Here is a 19,151-nt window from a genome sequence, read left to right as displayed (position 1 = left end):
AGCTAGTCGCTTCACATTGCTGACTGCATCTTAACCCTTCACACCCATAGTACGTAATTAATTAGTGTGGCTGCTATATTATATGAAGTTGCAGGTGTCTAGTCACATTACTTATTTGATATTTCCATTTGGACTGCAGCAGGAAAGAAGATTCTGTTTGATGTTTAAAGAGGCAAACAATAAATGTTTGTATTTAATAAAATCTGTGCTTGTATTCAATTAGATTTTATATGATAAATGCAACTTCCACATTTATTAATAACACTGATAAGACACTTTTCTTCCTTGTGTGTGTGACACTTCATGAAATTATTATATTGTCTGCAAATAGGGTAATGCGATATTCTTATTATCTCTATGCTACATATTGTGGTGCGTTAGTATACACTCTTGTTACTCCTGATGTAAGCAGAGCGCATATACTGGTTCTGTATACAGTAGATGGATGCATTTTGAGATACATCCAATTGACCCTGGGTATGTAAATGTTATTTCTTGCTCACGTTCAGGGTACAATATATGACAGCAACAGTGATAAACTTACAAATTATTTTCAGAGTAATTAGACCACTATTACAAATAAAAAACATAATATTAATTAATACGTATATTTAATCGCCAACGATTTGGCCCTGATTTTATTCATATATTTAAAACGCTGTATCAAGATCCGAAAGTCTTTTTTACAATAAATTCTTTAAAGACCCGATCATTTTGTTTAGCTCGAGGCACGAGACAGGGTTGCCCGCTGTCACCCCTGCTTTTTGATTTAGCCTTAGGTCCCCTATTACGCCATTTTGAAAAAGCAAGGGGATGGTGGGGCATTTTCTTGGCAAAGCACGAGATACAATTTTCAATCTTTGCTGATGACCTCTTATTATATTTCGCTAACCCCAAGGAAGCTATACCACTCCTTCTGCAAATCCTCCAAGTATTTGAGGAGATAGCGGGCTTTAAAATTAATTATGCTAAAACAGAGGTCTTGGCCTTTTTGGGGAGTTCAAGGCAGCATGGGGAAACTCCTTTCCATTTAAGTGGGCAGATAGGTACTTCACTAACTTAGGTGACAATATTCCTCCACACCCTTCTCAATTATATACCGTTAGCTACACTCCACTGTTGTAAAACATACACTGATTTAAAAATTTTAAATAAATGGGCCCATCTTCCGCTGTCTTACATACTGTAGGCAGATGCCACCTTTATAAAATGATTAGCTTCCCCAGATTTCTTTATATTCTCCAAATGTTACCAATTACACCAGTTAAGAGAGGCCTTAGACTTCTTAATCAAGCCCTGCATAAATTCATATGGGCAGCAAAAGAATTTCACTGTTTAAGTTGCAACAGCAGACATATTTGGGTGGTGTAAACCTACCATGCCTCAGGCAATATGCCCTGGCAGCTAATTATCGAATAGCCATGGATTGGAATGGGGGTCATAACAATTATACCACTCTGTGGAGCAGGCTTTTACTTCTCACTATAACTTGGTGTTTCTCCTACACACCACCCTCTTTCTCTACCTCCCACAGCAGGGGCAAATGCAAGATTTTTACACGGGGCTTTCCACACACACACACACATATATACTGTATATATATATATATTTTACATACACACACAAACATACACATGTCACATATAATTACACACACACTTACCTTGCAGCAGCTGCAGGTTATAGACCTGATAAGGATGGGACCTGGCAGGCTGGCACAATGTCATTAGGCCCCTCGCCCTAGTGACAAAAAGCAGCGATTCACGGGTCACTCGTGAGGGTGCAGAGCCAAACGATGCGATTCTAATGGAATCACCTCATATTGGCTCAGCCTCCTCCCGGTTGACCCACGAATCGCACCATTTTGCCATGAGGGGGCAGGGCTTAAGAAGATGGTGTATGCTCTCCAGTCTGTCAGGGGGGGTTCTGGGTACTCAGAAACCCCTCCTGCGTGCGCTAGTGCATTATTGGTGATACACCTAATACCAACTGTTATAAATGCTCAGCTCCCTATGCAGAGCCGGATTTAGACCTCGTGGGGCCCTAGGCAAGATACTAGTTTGGGGCCCCCTCCCTCAAACAATCCATAGCACTATATGTGAGTTCCTGATTCATGCCCTTACATAATTTTTTTGTTTTTCCTCCTTATAGTCAACTTTTTAAAGCTTTAAACATTACGGACATTAAAACATTAAAATTGAAAATGAAAACACAGTGCAAAAATAATGTGCATATATAATACAAAATAATTTATTTAAACTTTTAATGCCTGATGTCATAGATAGTGCAAACAATGTAGTACAAAATAATTTATATTAACTTTGATTACCTGATATCAGAGAAAATGCAAACAGTGGGGGGAATTCAATTCAGTGCGATGTTGAATAGCGACGGGAGGGAGCTCCCGAAGCTATTCAATACACAGCACTGTTTGGGCGGGAAAAGGATTTCATCTTGCACCCCCCTGGGGATACGAGGAGAAATCCGACAAAAGTGACGGGCGCGCTGCTGTTTTACTGCTTAGCCTGGCGCTAATAAAAACGCGCTCGGCACTTTAGTCAGAGAATGCTGGCTCTTGCGCCTTAACACCCTTGTTAAGTTGCAAGAACTGGGATTCTCCGGCATATCAGCGCACTGAATTGAATAGCTCCTGGAGCTCCCTCCTGGCGCTATTCAATTTGCGTTGAATTGAATTCCCCCCAGTGTTTATAATACAAAATAATGTATTATTAACGTTTAGCGCCTACTCGAAAAAATCAAGGTTATACCAAATAAATAAATTTTTTAACTCCTTATATAAAAAAAAGTGCAAATGGCTTTCAATGCCTTATATCAGAAAGTGCAAACAATGTTAACCAAATCTTTTTTTTTACTTTTAACACTTGACATAAAACACTCTTCAAACAATCTTTTGACAATTTAGTTATATTACCTTTTAATACCTGATATCAAAGTGCAAACAATGTAACTAAAAAAAAAAAATCCCTGATCACTATACAGTTATACTTTCTTTTCGCAAATTTAGTATCACTTTAACTTTACAAATATTGCTACAGTTTTACTCTGCGTGTTGTTTTTTTTTGCAAAAGCATCCACTTGGTCATTGAAGTCCAGTTGTTTAATAAGACCTGATTCCACCGCCATCAAAGATAGTGCTGATAGACGATCTTGGCCCATGGTGATTCTTCTTTCATTTTTAATTCGTTTTAGACAGGAAAATGACCTCTCTCCACTGGCATTAGCAATAGGCATACATAAAAATATACGTAACATGGTTTCTGTATTGGGAAATGTATTCTGGAGATCATGGTCAATTATATACTGCCTCATTGCCAATGGGTTATCCTCCTGAGGTAACATTGAAGAAAATTGGATAAATTCTTCAGTAAAACTTTCTTCAAGATCATCTGGGTAACTGCTTTGCAGATTATCTGCCACACTGCGCAGCTCATTTATGGGTATTCCAGCTGATGGTTTAAGAATCGCAAATCGCCTATTGATGTTTTTGTAGGACTTGTTTCGTTTCTTCAGCTCCACAAGAAGACGATCTATTATTATATTGATGGTATCGAAAATGAATTTTTCTCTTGCTGAAATATGCGGTTCATCATCATTCTTTTCCTCATCATGAAAAGGTTTCCGTTTTTTTGAGCGCTTTCCTTCACCTGGATAAGAATGGTTGGGTGTCATTTCTTTAGCTTCAATTTCAAAACTGTCAAAAGAATCTCAAATTTTTTGAACATATTCCTCCAGTGAACTGTAGAGATTCACAACTTCGTCGATACAAACATTTATTTTTTGCAAAGTTGCATCCAACCTTTCAAGAATGTTTCCCCATACAACAAGCAAGATAGCTGTTTCAAAAGCATGAAGTTGCTTTTCCAGAGCTTTTGCTTCTCCTCGAGCATTCGCAGGTTGTTGTTCTGAGTCCTTCAATTCATTGAGTGCATCACCAACATACTTGTAGCCTCTTCTTAATGCTTTTGTAGCATCAGCACGAGCTGACCATCTTGTGCTTGACAATCTTTTAGGGAAAGGTGTCCAGATGCTTTGCTGAGATGTTTAGTGAGTATTTCCCATCGATGAGTTGATGAAGAAAAAAAGGTATAAAGGCACTCCAAAAGATACAGCTGTTACACAAGAATCAGCAGCACATGCTCCCACTAGATTGAGTGAGTGAGCAGAACAAGGTACATACAGTGCTAAAGGATTGATTGCACAGATTCTTGCTTGCAATCCATTGTATTTGCCAGACATATTGCTGGCATTGTCATAGCTTTGTCCTCGACAGTTGCAAATGTCAATATTTTTATCAGAAAGCACTGATAGTAAAGTGCTTTCAAGGTGCTCTCCAGTATGGGAATGTATTGCCACAAATCCTAAAAATCGTTCTACTGGTCCATCTTTTTCACATATCTCACAACTATTGCTAGTTGATCAACATGACTAAGATCCGGAGTGGAGTCCACAATAACAGAATAATATTTGGCCCTTTTGAGCTCTTTGACTATTGTATCCAAAACTTTAGCTCCCATAAGGTCAATAAATTCCTCCACTGTGGTTGAGGACATGTAATTACTTACTCCACTTCCTGCTCCTCCATATTGCTTGATATGATTTTCAAGAAACGGATCAAATTGGGCAATCAGTTCTAGGCACCCAAGAAAACATCCATTCTGTGGAGAACCAAATAACTCATCATTCCCACGAAAGGGTAAACCACGTTCACCTAGGAACTTGATAACGGCAACAGCTCTCTTTAAAACTTCTCTCCAGTAGTTCTGTACTTTATCCATTTGTAAAGCAAGGGCTTGGTCTATCCGGCAACTATGTTTGGCTCTTTGTGTGAACTTCATTACACAATTGCGATGATCACTTGATGTTTCATGCTCCTTAAAGCGTGATCCAGCATTTTTCCAATCATTAAATCCAGCTGTTGCAAGGGCATGTGATGTACTGCTGTACAGTTTACAAGGGATGCAAAATACAGTGCCTTTTGATTCGGAGTATATAAGCCAATCGCGGTGAACACTTTCACCATTAATCTTTTTTCTCCAAAAAAGATCTGGATTCAGAAGTCGTGTACCATCAGAATAGTTTCTCCTGGATGCTGAAAAATCTGACAAAGTATCTTTTAATGGGTTGCGGGTAAAATATTCTCTCATGGGTTCTGTAATGTTATTACCCAGTCCCCAGTCGGCGGGATCATGAGAATAACTTACAATTATATCATCCGCCGTAGATTTTTTGGTTGTATCTTGTGATCCTGACAAGGTGGTAGATGATTTCTGAATGCTCACGGTCTGAACATCTGTAATTTCTTCAATGAAAGCAAAAGAGGTCTGTTGTACATCTGCTGCTTCTATGTCATGGGATGTTCCAGACTGAAGGCTTGTGGTATTGGAGGTTTCCTCTGAGTAGGGAGAGCAAACATCCTGCTGCACACCTGCATCCATGTCTGCAGTGATACTGCACTGAGAAGTTCCTGGTGCATCAAGTTCAGGTTCAAGTTCAGGATCCTTAGAAGAGACTGTAGGAATCTTCGGACTTATGAAACACTGCATAAATTTTTGTTGTTTCAGTGCTTCCTTCTCCACCTCTTTCTTCTTCTTTCGTTTAGCAGATTCAGATGCATGCTTATACATCCTGACTTGATGGAGAAATCAAAGCAATATTTCAATAGGAAAGGGTAATAGCAATCAAATTACACATTCCATTTCCCTACTGAAAATGCCATCATGATGGATTAATCAAAATTCAAACAGAACATGAAAGTTACTAATCCTGCACAATATATAATGTACATTTACCTCTCACATTGTACCCAGCTCAATAAATTGCCATTGTTACAGCCATTCATAAATAAAGAAGAAATTACATACTGATGGTTCCTGGACAACACTGATCAACTCTGCTAAATATTTTACAATACAGGCTCTCAAACTCGGTCCTCAGGAAACCAAACAATTTATGTTTTCCGGCTTTCCTCACAGGATCACAAGTGAAATAATTAGCTCCACCTATGGCTCTTTTAAAATAAGTCTATGAGTAATGACTACACCTGTGCACCTGCTAGGTGACCTGGAAAGTGTGACTTGTTTTGGGTCCTGAAGACTGAGTTTGATAACCACTGTCTTACAATTTCCAAACAGAGTACAGCACTTTCCCTACCAGGAAAAGCTGTTGTCTAATGGTGCGTACACATGGGACGAACAGTCGGCGATTACATTATAGCTGACTGATCTCCATGCCTTCCTGGTGTGCTGGATGATTGATATCGCTCATCCAGCACACCATCAACGACGGCCCAGCGACCCGCTCCCTATGTAACCTGGATGATATCGTCCAGGTTGGCCTGCATGCATGGCCGATGGACAATATTGTTATCGTCCATACGTGCCCGCACATCACTGCTTGTTTGAGGGTTGGAAGGTACAAAAAAATTAACAATCTGAACGATAACAATATGAACTATATCGTTATCATTCATATTGTTCATTAAAATCGGACCGTGTGTACACACCATAACTACAAGCCCCTGCAAAGTCAAACACCATGTATAAACATAAATACATTTTTGTTCTTTCACATAAAGAATTCTCTACACATACAGAAATACATATAACAGTAACAGACTATGGGGTCTATGTACTAATAATCACGGTACTTCTGTGATTATTATGTACCCAACTCACAAGGGATTTTTTATATTTTAATGAAAATATACCCACTATGTACAAAGAACACGCAGGGACAGTGGTTGCGGTAACCGCTGTCCCTGCGAGTTATATACCCGGCAAATTGCAGAAGTTTTTCACAGAAGTGACAAGTGCAGTGCCAACTTCCGGGACCGGCTGGGGACTGCGGGGGAGAGATCTAAAGATCTCCCTCCTGCCCCTCGTGCCTCCATAGGCTTACAGTAGTTTACACCATCTGAAGTTAGTGTAAACTACTGGGGCTAAACACCAAAAAGCTTAGCTATTTGGAGTTTAGTACATAGGGGTCAGATCGTAGTTCCCATTGATAATAATGGGGACTGCCATCTGCAGCGCTAATTAGCACTTTGCCAGATATTAATGTGAAATCTCCTGCATTGTGCTTTTATTACATAGGTACTTTACATAAAATTATGCAGAAATTGCCATTTCTGTATAATTTTATATAACAGAATGATACATAGGCCCCATGTGTTTTGTGCTTCAGTTAGGTATGTTAAGATGCATCTGGGACAGGATAAGATGTAAGCTCTCAAAAGCAGGGCCCTGTTCCCTCATGTGCTTTTCCTTCATTTACTTATACTATCATATACGCCACACCCCCTTGGTCTCTGCTACCCTGATGCAGGTACATTTATAAAGTTTTTCCTTGTCCTGCTACAGTATGTGTTCTTGTAAGGGTGCTGCAGAACCCTTGTGGCACCACACAAATAAATAAAGGTATATATATATATATATATATATATATATAATCCAATGACCAGCGGCACTCTCCTGACCAGGCCAGCGGCACTCTACTCACACATAAATAATTACCGATGCCCTCCGTAGGCATATATATATATATCACAGTTAAGGAAATGAGGCGACACTCCTGCGGTTAATATCCAAAATACTTGTATTTAAGTGTGCAAATCCTTCAAAGACATGGATATTAACCCCAGGAGTGCCGCCTCATTTCCTTAACTGTGTGGGGCTGTTATGCTTTTGCTATAGGAATCTGCTGTATGTTTACATGTAGGAGGGCACCTTATCTTTTCCCCTTCACCCTGAGTGCCGAACAATTGTGTGTATATATGTATATATGTATATATATATATATATATATATATATATATAGTGTGTGAGAATATATCTCAATTATGTGAATGATCCATTTCCTGTGTGTGTGTATATATATATATATATATATATATATAATTATGTACTGTATATGTATGTATGTATGTATTGTATATATATATACACCCACACACACACACATATAAAGTGTATATATTTGTGTGTGTGTTTATATATATATAATATATATATATACACACACACGTAAATACAGCATATATATATATTTATATATACTGTATTTCTATGTGTGTATGTATATATATATATATATATATATACACATATATATATATACACACATATATACTGTATTTCTATGTGTGTATGTATATATATATATATATATATATACATATATATATGCACACACACACACATATATATAGTTTATATATATATATATATATGTGTGTGATGTGTATATATATATATATATATATATATATATACACAGATACACAATATATATATAGAGAGCTATATATATATATATATATATCTATATCTATACTGTTTATGTGTGTATATATATATATATATATATAGTGTGTATCTGGGCATGGATGGACCATGGTAATTAATTCAGGTACTGCTACTTGTTGTTGCTGTCTGCTGATGGGCGGTGGCCGCGGAGGGCTTTGAAAATTAAGGTTGGAGTTGGCAGTGAGTGACACTGTCAGTATGGAATGGCTGCTGGCTGGCTGGGGTGGGTCGCGGCAGGGCTTGCTGGCCTGCCCTGGATGATCATGGATCAGCTGCCTGGGACAGTGGGACTGGGACGAACAGAGCGGCGGTGAGTTAAACACTTACTTACTTGAGACGGAGTCTGGTAACTTGTCCGCAGTCAGTGTATGTGCCGCGCGCAGGCTGACACGCCGGGCCGCATACACAGTCTCTCTCAGCCGCGGGACTCTGTGGGATTTGGAGGCGGGAACGCGTGACGTCATGACGTCACGCGGTACTCGCGCAGTGCTCATCTGGGAGCACTGTGAAGTTGTAGAAGCCGGGTGGTAGTGATTACTTCGGGTAAAGGGGCCCGTCCACAGGCCCCTTGGGTCCCGCCGGGCCCTAGGCGACCGCCTAGAATGCCTAGCGGGAAATCCGGCCCTGTCCCTATGCAGATACTGTGCATTGCCTGTGGGATTGTCCAAGTGTACTTAATAGCTGTATTGAAGAGGTTCTAAAAATTCCTTTTGTAAAAAATTCCTTTTGTAATCTATAAAGATTGGGCTTTCTGGAACATATATATGCAAATGCACACTCACCGGGGGTTGACGAAGGGAAATAGGCTAATTCTGACCAAACTGGCTGCAGCCGCAAAAAAAAACATTCTCTCACAATGGATTGACTCTAACCCACCTACTCTTACATTACTACATCCTAGAATTACATTTCTGTTTGTAATGGACTGGACATAGACGTCCTCAAATAAGGAAGACCTTACTGAAAAGTTTTTTGGCACCTGGTTGCCTTATATTCATACTTTATCCCCATCACGTAAAGATTCTCTACGGAGATGCTTCCAACTTACTTCATGGTTCAATTTGGAAGTTCTCGATAATGGCCCTCCCTTTTGACCCCCACTCTAACTGTAGCCAGCCCACTAACTGTATATGTAACTATATATGTGATTGATTTTTGTGTGTACAATTGCAATCTAAGGGCCCGATTCAGAGCCGCTAGCAAGCGCAGAGCGCTCGCACGTGGCTCGATGTTATAGCCCTGCGCATGCGCCGCTTCCGGCGTGCGCATGCGTGAGCCCTGCAGAGCGACTGAAGTTCAGTCGCTCCGGGGCTCACAACAAGACGGGGTGGCTGTCGATGTTGATTGACAGCTCGCCCCATTTTGTGGGCCGGAGAAACGCAGGCATTCCCATAGGAACGCCTGGCGTTTGTAGGACGGCTATAGTAGATATATAGTAGTGGACATATATAGTAGTGGACTTCCTGCTCTATTAGAGCAGGATGTCCACTCAGGCTTGCGGCAGCTAGACCCTGCCCCAGGGTCTCGTCGCAAGCCCAATGGTCGCAATAATCGCAACGGTCTCCAGCCCGCTCGCACAAGCTGTGGGTGATCACCCACAGCTTTGCGAGCGACCTGGAGACAAAAAAAAAAATGCCCGCAGACCCAGCGAGCGGGTCTGAATCAGGGCCTATATGTAGATTTATTTACTGCAAAAAATATATGAATATCTTGTTATATGTATTACACTATGCTGTTTTCCTAACAATAAAATATATATTTAAAAAAAAAACATATTACAGGTTAAATCCTCTTTAAAATATTTGATGAAGTACAAGATCCTCTTGGTTGCGTCTTCCTCAATAACATTTGAGATTAGGATTGAAACGTGAAATCAATAAAAAAAATTGTGGAAGTATAAACTTTGGTAAATATACTTACTGTTATACATTAGAATGTGATTCAAATTTTTGCAAGAAATTATACCATTTGATAGTTGTATTGCATCGAATTGTGAAATAGAAAAACATTTTTCTGGGCTCAGAATGCTCCTTTGTAGATTAAGTACAGAGAGTGCATATAGTTAGTGCTGCAGTGATGTTTGCTCAGCGAGATTCATATTATTTTTACCATAACTGTGACCAGCAAGAATACTTTATCGTTTGGCTAAATTACCAGGGTGCAGCTGGCAGCGTCACAACCATATTGTTTGTGCTTGCTGATCTGAAGCATGTGAGGATAAAAGAGGTTAAGTTCACATTATACATTAATTATATGAAAATGAAAGACATACATGGGAATATAAGAAAACTACCAACAGAAAGTTTTCAAATGACTGCACATTTATTTCTGTGATATCTTAACTTAAAAACCTAAAAAAAACATTTCCTCTTGTTACAGCTGAAAGGTCTCTCATTATGGCTGATGAAGACAGATTCTCTCTTCCTCTTATTAATAACTAACATGGGTTCTCTTCTCTGCTGTGTTACAGACATATTTTAGAAAGACCAGTTAGTGACAAATCACTTCCAGCTTCAGTGGGACCTGTTAATGTACTGAGAATATGACATAGAAGCCAATAGCAGTAATTTTCAGACCACATTTTTCAACATCCCCGTTGACAATTTTATTGATATTGATAAAACACTGGTCACAATAGTACTTTTGTAGCCACACGTGCACCAGTGTCAGGCTAATTGCATGAAATAGGCTACAATAAGAGTGACATTGTACAGTGCTTACCAACTAATGCACGATATAGTATATATATATATATATATATATATATATATATATATGTATATATATACAAACAATAAATGACCTCAGCGCCAGAACCAGTAATATACCTACTGCCAAGACGCAACAAACCACGTTGTGTATAAAGCACCCCCAAAAAAACAACAACAGTGTCAGCTCAATGCAAAATAAATAAAGCAGTGGAAAATCGGCTCTATCCAATCAGAGTATAACAGAGGAGTTGGATCAGAGCACCTAATGGTGACAAATAATGATTTATTTCATGTGCTTTGATGTGTAAACTGCATATAGTGAGTGTAATCATATGTCGTTTACCATAAATTTATCAAGCAGAGTGGAAAAAATTAATACAGGTATTTATTACAATATTAGACACAGACAAAGAGTAAGAATACATTGAAAAAAATTGGTAAAATCGATATTTAAAACAGAAATAAAGAATGAAGTAGATATAAGAGTATAACATTTAAAAAATCCTTTAAAAATCAAATTTATTCTTATCTCATTCTGAGTAAAAGAGGTCCTTGGTATAACAGAGAGGTGAAGGCTACCAACGCATTTCATTTAGCTCAGAGTTCTTCAAGAGCATATATTCCAAGTGGGGTATCACAATATTTATAACCCACTGATAGGGACAATTGGCCGCAGCTTGAGTCAATTGTGATGTCATTTCCTTGATAGCACTTGTAACAAGTTTCTCCACAAAGTCCTGTCTAAACATTGGCTTTAATATATTGGAGCACGCCTGTCACAGTGTGCCAGACACTGGCAGTCACTTACCGGGTCCGGCAACATTGGAGTCCCATGCTGCTGCGGACAGGAAGTCCCCGGTCCCCACTTCTGGAGTTCCTGCTTCCGGCTTCATCCCGGGCTGTGCTGTAGCTGCAGAGTGCGGGTACCCTTGAGGAGCACAAGCCGACCTGCAGAAGAATTTAATGAGATAGGTGCACCAAACATGACATCACGTTTGGTACGAGATTCGAACTCCTCCCTATAAGAGGGAGTCTCTGGACACTAATAAGTGCCGGAGTATAGGCTCCCAAACCATACTGCAGCATCCCAGTAAATTCTGCTGCTTGTTCTTGACCTTGGCTTAGTTTGTAACCTGATTCCGTCTCCTCCCTGGTACTGCAATTGGTATTCCAGTTTCGACCATTGGCTTTCTTCCGTGACCTGTTTTACGTCTGCTCCCTGGTACCGTTTTTTCCGTTCGGTTCTGACCTGGCTTGTCGCTTGTCGCCTACATGGTACACCTGCATTGTACTCTTTGCTAATCCAGAGAACACCAGCACCTGTAATAGGGAACCAAGTCTGAGGGGCCGTGACCTGCATGTCAGAAACCTCCTTGCAGGGGTCCCTGGTGATTACTGCCAGCTTGTTAGACCATGCATCAGTATTAGGTCTTGCCAATCCCAAAGTACGGGGTAGCATTCATTATGCATCTGTGAGTTTTGACAGAATACTCTGGCCCTCAAAACATGGATGCTGCTGGTAATCTTTCACCTCGATATCTGCTGGAGAACCCCCTAGCCAGAGTCGGGAAACAAGAACAAGTCCCAGGTCCAAATTATTGAGTACCTACAGACACTTATGCAAGAAGTTGGTGTAGCTCAGCCACCTCCAGTACAACTAGCACCACCTCCTGTGGCATGTGTTCAAGCTACAGCACAGGTGTGTCCACATCATTACCGATTCTGAATCCCTCGAAGTATGATGGGGATCCCAAAGGCTGTCGAGGGTTTCTGAATCAGAGCTTATTTCAGTTTAAGATCCAGACAGCGAATTTTCTTTCCAAGAGGCTTATGTTATCTTGCTGTTGTCCGAACAGGCATTGGCATGGGCTTCTCCGTTCTGAGCGAGGAATGACCCTCTAGTCAATAGCAGTGCTGATTTCCTAGCAACCTTCTGGAAGATCTTTGATGAGCCCGGGTGAATAGCCTCCACAGGGTCGGCTATTCTGCAGTTGAAGCAAGGCAACCAATCTGCTAGGCAATATGTTAGGCAATTCTGAACCCTTGCCTCCGAGTTAGGGTGGAACAATAAAGTCTTCATTGCCGCATGTATGCAAGGTCTGTCGGAGCAAATCAAGGATGTACTGGTGTCCATAGAATTGGCAGCATCCCTGGATGATCTGAAATCTTTGTGCATCCAGGTGGATCTTCGCCACAGAAAGAGGTCACAAGAGAAGGAACCGTCTTGGCGCTTCAGCTTCAAGCTCGCCTTGCATTTCACAGCTCAGTTGGGTCTCCAGAAGAGCCCATGTTGTGGAAAGGGAGAGGAGATTCAATAATAAGCTATGTCTATACAATGGTGAACTGGATCACCTCCTTGCCAGCTGTTCCAAGGAACCAGGAAGGCCTAAATCAATGGACTCCAACCTGTAGCTCGCGAGCTACCGGTAGCCCGCGGTCTTAATTTTGGTAGCTCGCCTAGCTGTAGTACTGCCGAGTCAACTAGGAGGAAGTGACCTCTGATGTGTGCTCCCCCGTGGCGTCAACGCCATGGATGGAGCCACAGCGAAGCACATCAGGTGATTGCGGCAGCTTCTACAGCAATCACCTGACATGTTTCCTCGTGGTTCCACCCACAGCATCTACACCACAGCGGAATAAGTGACTCCATTCCAGCCCTGCCAGAAAATCACACAGCAGCCTTGCCTATATCTTTTGCTCCTCTACTGCACCTACCTCCTTGGAACCAGTAAGTAACAGTGAAATGTGCCTGTGCTTAAATTTTATTTACAAACTACAACAATATCACTGTAATAATTAAATGCATTGTTATTTTCTATTAAACATTTTTTCATTTTCATCAAATGACCTTCAATTGTTCGGTAGCCAGATTTTTTTTTCTACAATTTTAGTAGCTCACACCTCAATTAAGGTTGGCGACCACAGGCCTAAATGATCGAGGGGTGGTCAGGTTAGGTGCATTTAATCACACCCCAAAAGATGGCAGATTTTCCCAGTTTTCAATTGATGTGACCCTGTTATTAGAAATGACCCTGGAGATTCTCAAGGCCTTCTTGGACTCCAGTGCTGAAGGCAACTTCATTACAGCGAAGAAGGTTCAGGAGTTAGGAATTCCTAGTGTGCTACTACAGATGCCACTCTGTATCATTGAAGTAGACGGGAACAAACTTCCCACAGCTACAATCCACTCCCGGACGACAGAAGTTACCATGCAAATGGGCGCTCTCCATTGAGAGTCAATATCCTTTTACAGTACATACTCCCATCAGCTGAAAGTCCTATCATCCCATCCATGGCAATGCAAGCATGCTCCCACATTAGATTGAAATAAGCCCCAACTCCTGTTGTGGGGAGTTCAGTGTTGTCAGATGTGCTTGCCAACTATTAGGCGGGGAGCGCACACAATCTGGAAAGCAATATTTTATAGTCGTGTTTCCACTTGAACATACATTAAAATGATGAAAATTACAACACAATTAAATAAATGATAAATATATAACCATTATTTATTAACCATATATTGTCATAAAATAATTAAATAAATCCAGCGTCGCTGGATGGTGTATTGGTGCAGGTATGCGGGCTTGAATATTATCCGTTGTGCTGCCGCAATGGTTTGACCGTGGTTCATGGGAATAAATGTTAGCTCCTGACAGCGACGCTGTACCAACACGCTGTGAAGCTCATTCATTTACTGGTGAGAGGTTTACGACTATATCTGAGAATATCCTCACCAATTACTGCTTTACGATTGGAAATCTGTGGACGACGCAGGTATGTCTAACAGGGAACCGGCATGCTAAGGTGCAGACAGTGCCGTAGGTTTTAAACACACCTAGGTCCTTATTCGGTTGCTGCAGAAATTCTACTTTACTTAATACACACCTGCTTCTAAACTAAATAATCAAACATCAATATCGATAACATTTTGGTGCATTTAGCACAATATAATAACTACACGGTAGTTACAAAGATCCATTGGACATACTACTATGGAGTTTGAACAAAGGTCATATGGACCACGTTTGCCACGATTGAAAAGAACATTTTTACCTTTGTTTTTGAACTACCCTATTGAGAGACACCTATTTATATTTTAATATTCCTCCTTGCTTTTTTTCATATAAGCTTATATGGTTGACCGTTTTTAGTGTTATCAGGGGATTGTGTTTTATATCTCGTATTTATTTAATTATTTTATGACAATATATGGTTAATAAATAATGGTTATATATTATCATTTATTTAATTGTGTTGTAATTTTCATCATTTTAATGTACGTTCAAGTGGAAACACGACTATAAAATATTGCTTTCTAGCTTGTGTGCGCTCCCCGCCTTGTTTTCTTATTTTACTATACACTCCATAGAGGGACTGACTACCCCTCATGAGGGAGCAGCATCAAGCTATGAACATATATGCAGAGTGGTTGGTGCCCATTTTTATATTTTTTTCTTCTTGCCAACTATTAGATCTCCACATTGTGTCATCCAGAGTTCACCAATCTACCCAAAGGACCCTCTACCAGCTCCATACAAGTCCTTCCGGGATGTATTCAGAAAGAAGGCCGCTGAAACACTCCCAGCTCATTGGGAGTGGGACTGCTGTATAGAGTTACTGCCTGGGAAAATGTGTTTTCTCTCTCGCTTTCTGAGGTCCAAGCAGTATCTGAATACATCAAGGAGAACATTGAGCATGGGTTCATCAGGGAGTCTAAATCACCAGAAGAGCTGGACTATTTTTTGTTAGGAAGAAATATGGAAGGGCGAGACCATGTATTGATTATCGGAGTCTGACCGCCATCACCGTCAAGGATCGGTATCCACTTCCACTAATCTCGGAACTCTTTGTCCATATAAATGGGGTGAAGGTTTTTTCCAAATTAGATCTCTGTGGGGCTTATGACCTAATTAGGATCCGAAAAGGGGATGAATGGAAGACAGACACGCAAAATGGTCATTACGAGTACTTGGCTATGCCGTTTGGTTTAAGCAATGCACCTGCTGTTTTCCAAAAGTAAATGAATAACATCTTTCGAGACCTGTTATACAAGTCAAGTATGTAGTTGTGTATCTGGATGGCATTTTGATCTTCTCCGAGGACATAGCAAGTCATTGTAAGCACGTATACGAAGTGCTGTGCGAAGTGCTGTCGTGACTTCAGGATAACCAGCTCTTCTGCAAGTTGGAGAAGTGCTCTTTTGAACAAAAGTAGCTGGCATTCTTGGGGTACATCATTTTGGGCTCTAGTTTCCAAATGGATCCTGAGAAGCTTTCTGCCATTGTCAACTGGCCCCATCCGGTGGGCTTAAAAGTGATATGTTTCCTGGGCTTCTGTAACTTTTACCGGAAGTTTATAAGGAACTATTTGTCTGTTACAGCTTCATCACCACTCTCACCAAGAAGGGCCAAGAAACCTGGGTGTGGTCTACTGATGCAGATGAGGTATTTGACTGCTTAAAGCAGTGTTTCACGTCAGCTCCCATCCTGAGGTAACCCGATTGTGGCCAACCTTTTTTTCTAGAGGTGGACGGCTCTTCAGTTGGGGCTGGGGCGGTGCTTTTGCAGAAGGTCAAGGAGGGAAAGTGGTCCTCTTGGGGTTTCTATTCCAGCAAGTTTTCAGCTCAAGAGAAAAACTACTCTTTTGGGGTTAAAGAATTATTAACCATCAAGCTGGCCCTGCAGGAATGGCAACTTCTGTTGGAGGGGGCAAAATTCCCTGTGACAGTTTACACTGACCACAAGAACCTTACATCAAAAGTACTGTCTTGTCCGTTTGGTTCTGACCCGGCTTGTCGTCTACATGGTACACCTGCATTGTACTCTGTGCTGATCCAGGGAACACCAGCACCTGTACAAGGTAACCAAGTTTAAGGGCCGTGACCTGCGTATCTGAAGCAGCTAATCCAAATCATCTTGCGGGGGTCCCTAGTGAATACCACCAGCACGATAGACTCTGCGCCTCAGTACTAGGTCTCGGCAATCCCGTAGTACGGGCTACCATCCATTATCCATCCGTGAGTCAAAAGTGTACTTAAAGTTGTAAAGTGTTCTTAAGGGTTTCACACCCACACATGTAGACATTAAACAAACACATGATTTATCTGTCTTTACCCAAATCATTTATTGCTGACATTGAGATATTTTAATCTCTAAGTTTATTTTCGCTGTTCTGTACCTTTTCCTGAGTGTGTTTTAATCCATATGATTTAATTTTAGTTTTTGTGTAATTTAAAAAAGTAGAAAATGAAAGAATCCTAGAGTCATGCTCTGCATTATTATGTGGCGATGAGCACCAATTGGTGTAAATATGGTACCAAAGAAGGAATGAGCAACATATGATGGCACGGATGCAGCCTGGAACACAAGTCTGCGTGAATTGTTCCAGCATTGTGTGCATGGAACAAAATACATATGCAGAGTTGTACACATCTCTGCATGTAAAGCGCCCCTATCCGTATGCTACACATCGTCATCATGAGTGAGCACTTACACCAGCTTTATCCCTGGCACAAACGATACATCATCTAGCCAACTCTGCATAGCCTGTAATTCCATCAACATGGCCTCACTGCACATTGCCTATGTGAGAACGCCTCGTTATAGCAAATTACACCCCTTCAGTACAAGTAGAGATATGTAAATTGTGCAGACCTCTGCATCACCTGTATTTACGCACAATTAATTCCAGAGCAAGCACTGTTCTAATACACACAAGATAGGCTCTGCAAACGCGTTCAACCCTACATCAGCCCCAATGGGAGAACAAAAACAGAATAGTGCATAATCTATGGAATGCACAATATGCCCACAAAATATGTTAAGAAATGAATGGCTGGGATCAGAGAATGTACATTTTGCAGACCACATTCAGCAGGGGCATGCAGTACATCTGACACCATAAATAATTATCACCAATCAGATACTGAGATGTGTAACAAGATAAGGGTCCATCAGCCTGTTATTAAGCCCTGAATCTCATTTCATCCAGTGTAGGGACACAGACAATGTACTTCCCTGCTCCTCTGAATATAAGTGCTCAGAGAAGGAACTGCACAACAAGTGAATGTTTTTATAACTTGTAGAGTTAAAGACTGGAGATATTGCAATGTCAATTGTAATATTGTGTAATGATGTTACAAGGTTTGCTACTGGGTATTGCCTGCTATTATGTCAGGGTAGTTTCTTTTGTTCCTTATATTGTGACTGCATGATTTTAAAATGCAGGACATGGAGTCTCTCCTTGTCACCTAACTTCCTCCAAAACCCAACCTTTACAAGTCCCCACAACTGGTTGTAACTAAAAGCCCAGTGGTGTGGCTTCAATTTGACTTGAAAAGTACATTTTGTGCTCAGTAATGACATCACCAGACTTGAGGGCGCCTTACCCTCACGTGGGGGATGACTGTACATTTGACCTATCCAATGACCATACTGGAAGCTTGTAGTGACTCCCACTGGGAGGAGGGGAGAGACCCAGGACATGAGCTAGAACTTGAAGTTATGGCTTCTGCCAGGTGCAGTGGGGTCTTATGGCATTTATGTACGAGAATAAAATGGACCAGAGCTGCATAGCGGTAACCTGCTACTATTCCATGGCAGACCATCGGCTACATGTAAAATAGCTTACTCCATCAGCAGACTTGGTAGAGTGAGTGTAGCCCATGGATGGGGGGCTGACTGACAACTGGGTCTCTACCACGGTGTTAAAGGACAAGCAGGCTAAGCAGCAAGGACCATCAAAATTGTGCGAAAAACCAGCAGCACTCATGCAATGCAAATGAAGCGAGAGATCTCAAAGCGGGACATCGCTCAGTGGGACAACTATCACTGACTTCTCCTTCAGCAGTAATTTCCATGCAAATGTGGATAAGCAAGAGACTGTCACATGCTTAATTCCATGCCAACGGCTAAACTGTTAGGGGGTGAACGGCAGTCTGGGTTAAACGAAACTCGATAGTATCTCATTGTATAGTGTTTGTAAATATTGTTTATAGTTAAAGTTACTGTTTTTACTTTGTTACATTGCATGCTGTGTAAAATAAAGATATCACTTTACCTTTTCTATAGTCCCTTTCCCCTAGGCTGCTGGGGTACAGTGCTTCTATAAACATTCT

Source organism: Taudactylus pleione, unplaced genomic scaffold (genome assembly GCF_031769625.1).
Source record: "Taudactylus pleione unplaced genomic scaffold, aTauple2 ptg000282l, whole genome shotgun sequence".
Lineage (NCBI taxonomy): Eukaryota > Metazoa > Chordata > Amphibia > Anura > Myobatrachidae > Taudactylus > Taudactylus pleione.
Note: the sequence above shows the minus strand (reverse complement) of the source record.